This window comes from Euprymna scolopes, chromosome 6, assembly GCF_053919585.1.
Source record: "Euprymna scolopes isolate OS-2025 chromosome 6, ASM5391958v1, whole genome shotgun sequence".
NCBI lineage: Eukaryota > Metazoa > Mollusca > Cephalopoda > Sepiida > Sepiolidae > Euprymna > Euprymna scolopes.
The window spans coordinates 27,218,825-27,227,048 of NC_136487.1; the positions used below are offsets into that span (position 1 = coordinate 27,218,825).

General features: G+C 36.0%; 1 pseudogene; it reads right to left on the minus strand.

Annotated features, from left to right (window-relative positions):
• Positions 1-7,682: 7,682 nt before the first annotated feature.
• LOC145278425 (5S ribosomal RNA) lies at positions 7,683-7,800 on the minus strand (annotated as a pseudogene).
• Between the last annotated feature and the right edge of the window lie 424 nt (positions 7,801-8,224).

Below are 8,224 nucleotides of genomic sequence, written 5' to 3' on the forward strand. Positions count from 1 at the left end.
ATAAAAAGAACGTGTGTGCAAACCGGGAATCACGATGGAGAGGATCACGATCACGTTAGAGACATGGGCTACGTCACAGCTGTAATTAGAAGTCGCGGGTGGCAAAAGAAAGATCTTTTATTAATAACTGAAACAGCGAGTTGAATTTCTTTTCTATTCGTTACCTTTGTCTCCTTTGCGACGGAATCTACAACGTGTTGGGTCCTTATATGTTAACGCATGTGTGTAAACGTATACACCGTTACATTCTCAAGGGTTTCCAGCATAGAGACATGATAGATTAACACGTTTACTTAGTTGCTCCGTGGCCTTCATGGGAGATAAGCATATCACTTACGTCGAAAAAGTCAGTACAACGTTTCGAACCTAGTCACCCAAACTATTGAACCTATTAGAAAAAAAAGAAACAACACAAACACACAAAAGAAAAATAAAACGAAGCCTAATTAATAACAACACATATTTGGTAGAATGCCAATTTAATAAATCGGTATTTTCAATAAGACGATTTTTTTAGAATGAAGACTTTGCTGGAAAGAAAAAAAAGATGAAAAATAGTAACCCTGATCTGCAAAATGTGTCCGCTTTTGTTGTCTTTAAGGTCATTCAAAGGTCGCTTCTGAAGAAAAGATAGAGAATATAAAATTAAGTTCGGTACAAAGAACCCCGTGGACACTTCAAGGAACAAAGACACATTTTGAATGTGATGTCCCTCAGTAGAGTACATATCTCCGCCAACGTTCATCAGCAAAAATAAAAATTACTAAATTAAAAAAAAAGACTACATTAAAAATTAACAATTAAAATACCTTCCTATTGTAATGCTATTTTCATTACTTACACTAAGACGTGCGTACTGTACGTGAACAGAATTATGTCATGTGGCCCCTTTCAAATGAAAACTTCTAGTTCATCAATCATTAAGTGATTTATGCTCGTTTATGTTTGCTGCATTTAATTGAATTTAATACAAATCGCATAGATGATAAATAAAGACAAAAGTTTGTGTTGTACCCCTTACGGATTACAATGAACTATGCCGTGTACTATAAAGACCAGGAGAATATGCCTATCGACATATGCTCACACTATGCATATTTTGCAGTCAGACTCCCTTATAACCACTCTCTTTGTCGTTATTTATATGTAAAAGACATTTTGTGTCTGTGTGTGTATGAGTTCGTTCTCTTTGGACTCCAAAAACGGCTGAGTCGATTTTTTGAAATTTCACACAAATGTACTTGCGGATCCTTACAAAATATCTATTAATAATCCGTTTCTTTTCTATCAATTATTAAAAAAAAATATTGGTTAAAGACTTTGTACTTCATCCGATTAAGTAACAAACAATGTAAAAATATACACAAACCAAGAAGCACGCGTAATACAAATACAAACAGCTGTTGCTATTTGCACTATAGCTATACGATATATTATAAGGATTATGGTGTCGTACCGGAGTATGTCCTTGTTTACGGTGCTACAACCTGGACACTCACCAAAAGATTGGGGGAAACTCTAGACCCGTATTCCATGAACAGTGTTAAATATCTTTCGGCAAGATCATCCCAAGAAGAAGCAACTTTATGGCAACCTTCCTGCCATATTTACTACCATCAGAGACATCTACTATTTGCTGTTTACTGCCAGACGATTAAGGAAGAGCTGATGAGAAATGTATTGCTGTGGACACAACGGCAGGGGGGGGCACGAGCATAGGACGACCTAGATCCTCGTACATCCAGCAATTTGCACATGACGCCAACTGTAATCCTGAAGGTCTGAGGCAGCTGAGGTAAGACAAGGATATCTGGAGAGAGAGAGAGAGAGAGAGAGAGAGAGAGAGAGAGAGAGAGAGAGAGAGAGAGTGAGAGAGAGAGATCTTGGCAAGGAGCCCGATCAGATAGATAGATGGCGCCGACCGCGAGTTCATCGTGTTTTGTTTGATTTTTATAACACTTTGCCTCATACTCATGGAAACGTATTATTCAATATCTATTTCGCAAAATAGTAGTGTTACACAATTACAAGAAGTCTCTCCAACCACCGATGTCCATGACAAATAACTCCCTATCTGCGAATTCTTCCTTTAAACTCTTCGACTTAACATTCAACAGGTAATGTTAACTTGAACAAATCCATTGAGGACATTGCGAAGGCTGCTGCAAGAAAGTTGGGCTCCCTTTATCGTGCTAGAAAACGACTCACACTTGAGAGTATTCTGTACCTCTTCAATGCCACTATTCGCCCATGGATGGAGTATTGTTGTCACATCTGGGCTGGCGCATCTACCACTAGTCTCTCCTTCTTGGATAGGGCCCAAAAAGAGTCTACAATTTGTCAACTAGACCACAACCACTGTTCCATGTTTAGAGCGATATAGAAAACCAGATTTAAGAGAAGCAAAAAGAGTGACGAATTTATTATGAGGAATCAAAGAAAGATTTGTCAAGAAAGAAAGACCAACAAGTTTTAGAGTCGATTTCTCATCGAAAACAGAGCCATCCACAAGAATCTTTAGAAAGAGATTCTTATGATTGGCTATTTATTTATTTACTATTATATAAAAAGAACTTTGTGTGTATGAGTTTGTTTCATATGAACCCCTAAACGGATGGACCGATTTTTAAAGAATTCCACACAAATGCAATTTGTGTGACTGGCAGTGTTCGTAGATAAGTTTTCTATCGGAATATTTTAGATAAGTTTCAATATTAAATAATCCAAAAATTCCATTAAAGAAGGAACAGGCGATTTTGACTAAAGTTAACGCCTTATACAGCCTAACATCATAAGTACAGTTGAGAAGTTTTACAAGCAGAAAGGCCCGGCATATAAAATCAAAAGTAGGTTCTTTAAAATAACAGGAGCGCATTCGAAATGAATGTTTCTGATTAGAGCACAATTGAAGCATATTACATTTTAAACTTTAATTCGACTCATTATATAAAAATAATGAAATGTAAACTACAATGTATTGTGGATTAAGTCATTTCGGCAAGGCATGTGACGCTTCTTTCCGATGCACCGCAGTGAGTCTCAACTAGAGTAGATAATTAATCGATTTAATTGAAAAATTTAAGCGATCTCATCGACTTCGATGACAACAAGATATGGGAGTGGGAGATATTCTTTTATCCTCATGCAATCCCGGGCAAAGCCGGGTCTTCATGCTTATATATATATATATATATATATATATATATATATATATATATATATATAATATTTATTACGACACTACATATCTGGGCAGGAGCTGCTAAAAACAGCCTATCCTGCCTTGACAGAGTACAAAATAGACTTCGTGGCTTAGTGGGGGATGCCCTTTTCTCTACCCTGCAACCTCTCTCCCACAGAAGAGACGTTGCGAGCCTGTCCTTGTTTTATCGTTATTTCCATGGCAGATGCTCGTCTGAACTCCAATTTCTGGTCCCCCCCTCGCCAATCTTTCACGAAAAACACCCGTCTAGCTGAATCCACTGTGAAAAATTTCCCCCACTCTATATCTGTGCCTAAATCAAAACGCGGATTCCATGAACAAAGCTTCTTTCTTAGAACTGCACGCCTGTGGAACTCTGTTCCGTCTGCCTGCTTCCCTCCGGACTACAACTTGGTTGTCTACAAGTCCAATGTTAACAAATTCCTAATGAACCGCCCCCTTAAGTAAACATTTCAGCAAATCTCCTCACTAACGTAATGTACTTGCAATAACCCTTATCCCTGAGTGGCTTCCGGGCCTTGATAAGTGGTGATCACTGTGTAAAAAAAACAAAAAAATTATACATATTTCAAGGTCGTACCATTGGTTTCATTACGACATTGAAATATGTAATATAGTGTCGTATTAAATATTGTATCTTCAGCTCTTACATCCACGATCGACCACTTTATTGGATTCTTTTTCATCGCCTCCTGACAAGCTATATATATATATATATATATATATATATATATATATATATATATATATATATAACATTATATTGACCACTCATATATTTAAACAGACGTATATATATATATTCTCTCTGATAGGTTCATAAGAGTAGTAGTTGATGAACAGAAATCAGAAGCTCACAGTATTAATGCTGGAGTCCCTCAGGGGTCCATCCTAGGCCCAACTCTTTTCCTGATCTACATTAATGATCTTCCAAATCACATCCTTACATCGTTCGTAGACATTTATGCTGAAGACACTACCATCTATATATTCATATGGACCACTCATATATTTAAACAGACGCCTATATATATATATATATATATATATATATATATAGTCATCGACATACAGTAACGTTTCTTTGTATCACAACTCATCAGTGCCGCTAGACAATCACCTCTCCCAAGCTGAGAATTGAACATAGAACCATCGCGTTGACTGTCTGATATTCTACCCATCGACCCACGGGAGAACTTGGTCGTTTACGGTCTTAGATGTGCTACTATAGATGGTAGTGCCATCAGCATAAATGTCTACGAACGATGTAAGGATGTGATTTGGAAGATCATTAATGTAGATCAGGAAAAAAGTTGGGCCTAGGATGGACCCCTGAGGGACTCCAGCATTAATACTGTGAGCTTCTGATTTCTGTTCATCAACTACTACTCTTATGAACCTATCAGAAAGAAATGATTTAATAATTGTCTAGCGTTATTTTAAACCTACCCTACTTCAGTTTTGGCGATGGGCGCAACAGCAAAGACGTCACGTTTTTTTACGTTCTTTCTCTCCTTCGCGGTATGAGTTCGAGCCTGCCTACTTGCCTACTACCACGTTTTTTTTTGTTCGACATACACCTCTAAACACCCGGGCAACGCCGCCCACCCAGGCTAGTATATAAATATTTATACACACACACACACATATATATATACACGTACATATATATATTTATACACATAAACATATATTTACACCTATATCTACATACATACATATATACATATATATATATGTATATGCATATTTTCACACACACGTACACACGCACATATATATATATATATATATATATATATATATGTGTGTGTGTGTGTGTGTGTGTGTGTATAATGGTTATATAGATTAGTTTCCTTGAAGTAAATCCAATGAAACCCGCATAATTATTAAAGAGTCCTCGATGGAGGACAGAGCTGATATATAGTCTGTTTATTATACAAACATTAGTAGTTACATATGTGCATACATGTTTCAGTGGAATCCTAATTCAAGGAAACCACTTCATCAGGCCAAAAAAGGAGCGTTTTTATAATATATCCGGGTGTGGTCTACGCTTCGGAAAAAGTGCGGAGTATACTTTGTGAGTCGAAGCAGCCGGTGTTTTGAATGGAGTTTTGATGAAGGAAGCGAGTAGGGGTGAGGGGTGAAGAAGAAGAGGAAGTACGATTCTATGTGGTCAAGCTGTAGCAACAGGGAGATAATGGTATTATTTTGACTTAGCGGTTGTTTATTGACGCTTTGTTCTGAAGTAATATTATACCCTCATCACAGTTAATGGCCCTATCTTTGGTTTTTATGGTAGTTTTTTTTCCTGGTGACGACTACATTATCCATCTATTTTATTGTTTGGCTCTATTTATTTATTCATTTATTTTATTCCTCGCTTTTTATTAGTTCATTTTCTTCTCGTTTTCAAATTATTTATTTGTTCTTTTATAAGATATAAAGTCCATATGGTTAAATTAACAGCCAGTGAATAGATATAAAAAATCTATATGATTTAAATAAAGGTGGTATATTGGGATTTATATTTTCCAGTAGGTAGAGTGGAAAATATAACTCCCAGTATACCATCACAAGCATACATATTGCCACTCAGACGTAAGGGGCTACTATTTGGACTATATATATATATATATATATATATATATATATATATATATATATAAAGAGAGAGAGAGAGAGAGAGACTATGTAGCGAGCTAAGCAGCAAGATATTTGTTTACAATACATTCAAATTTCTGCATGTTAATACAGCCAGGCAAGCAGAAAACAGGGAGGGAAATCCAAAGATTTTACTCGTTATAAACCATTTTTGTTATATGATTACCATTTCCTGTTAATTTCAGTGTTATGTGGCCAGTAGATCAAGAGTTTATCGGTTAAATATTGTCGCACACACATATACCTACATCTACTGTTTTATTTATATAGATATCGACATATAATAACTATTGTACTCGTTGCTGTTTTAGTCATAACTGGAGTGTATGGATATTCTGGATTTATAAATTTCCTCACCAGTCTTCGTACGTAAATGATTATTTTCACGTGCTTTAAACGACGTAGAATATTGCATCATCGGCAGCGGAATCTATTATGCGTCTCTATTTCTTAGTGGAAGTAAAATTTAACATAAAACTCCGCTTAAAACGCTGACGACATCTATTTAGAGTTGCAACTTTATCCATTGCCGCAGCTGGGATTATAACTGAACTCTCTTAAAGTACAAGGCGGGATATCAATTATTCCAAGGAAATCCTTTGAAGATGTGAACCTAAAAATTCCGGCTAATAAGAATAAACCATCTGAGCGTTCACGACCGTTCTGTGTTTCGTTCTGATCCTAGTTCGCCCATTTATTCTAACGCTTTTCTTCGATCGATCAATAAGTAAGCGACATTTTTTGTTTTTGCCGACTCAGAATCCACCCCCACCCCCCAAAAAATAAAATGAAAAAAAAAATAAAAAAAGAAAAGAAAAGAAAAAAAAATAACGAAGCTGAAAACTGCGCGTGTGTGTACGATACTGGAAGATCAATTCGTCTCTTCTTAAGAAAAAAAAAAAAAAAAAACAAAAAAAACAACAACATTAAATATTGTGAATCACTTTTTATCCTTTATACCTCACCCATTCTGTTAGTCTCAGATATTTTAAGAGATTTTGTTTCAATAGTTCAATTTTAAGAGATTTTGTTTCAGTGTTCGTGGACGGAGCTTTAACGCAATCTCTTAACATATCGCTAGTTTTAACAGTCAGTGAATACGTTGACGGAAAGTCTTTTCAAACATAAAATATTATGCATTCGAAAATATAGATTTTAGTATGATCAGGTTTAGTATATTTTATTTGGATAGATTCTGTTAACTCACTGTGCAAAAGAAAATTATATGCCTTATTATACAAAAATACCACCTTTGATGCTGGCCTAAATAAAGAAAACTTAAATCCGAAATATTTTTAAGATATATTTGTTAATCCAAACTTCTAACAGAACCAAATAAGGACTAGACTATCCGTTTTAACCTGTTAAAACAGGCAAAAGTTATAGCCCGTTGATTAATAATGAGTACTTTATGTCAAATTGATAATTAAACATGGTTTAATTTTGTGTTCATTTTCGTATTAAATTGTAATCCCTATTAATTCCTAACCGGGTATCGGACAGACACCATGATACTTAATTTGCTTCACTCTATCATAGATAACGTCTAGACGCAATTATAGCCAGATCGGTTCATTTGTTTCCAGGTAAAAGTCGAACAGATAGACAAATTCGATTATTCCTCCGGTCAGTCTCAAAAGACAACGGATACTCTCTATAAGCGTAGCTGCACATGTAATTGTGAGACAAGGGTTATGGAATCTCCAACCACACCTCTCCTGGATTGGCACTGCTTGAGTCCAGTTTCAAGAAGTGGTAGACGACTGGAAACAATGCCAAGATAAACAGAAACCACATACAGCACCTGGGGTTCCCAACTGGTCACCCATTTTAGTACTGACCAGGCTCTACATTGCTTAGCTTCGGTGATCTGATGAGAACCGGTGTGTCAACGTGATTGTGCCGTATAAAATAATGGCATATATATTAGATTAACAGAAATATAATAAAGATAAATTAGAGCAGAGCTTACAGTTTTATTTATTTCAGTTAGTACGTGTTTTATGTGCCATCGGTTTTACCTAAAGTTAGAACAAAGTGTCGACGCCCATCAACAACATTAAATAACATTAGGTTATACGTATAAAAAAAACGTCGAATATTGTCTAGATTTTCATATGACGATGATTATAGTTGCCTTATAAGATGAAGAGACAAAACAATTACGTTTCTCTAGTTTCTCTCCTTTACTCCCTCTCCCCCTTCCTTCCACACCCTCTCTTTCTTTGATTATTAAAACGTTGGATGGACAGAGTTGGGCGACTCCTATAATCTATCAACCTTTCTCCATCTGTCGATCTCTCTCTCTTTTTCTCCTTTTCTCTCTTCTTCCGC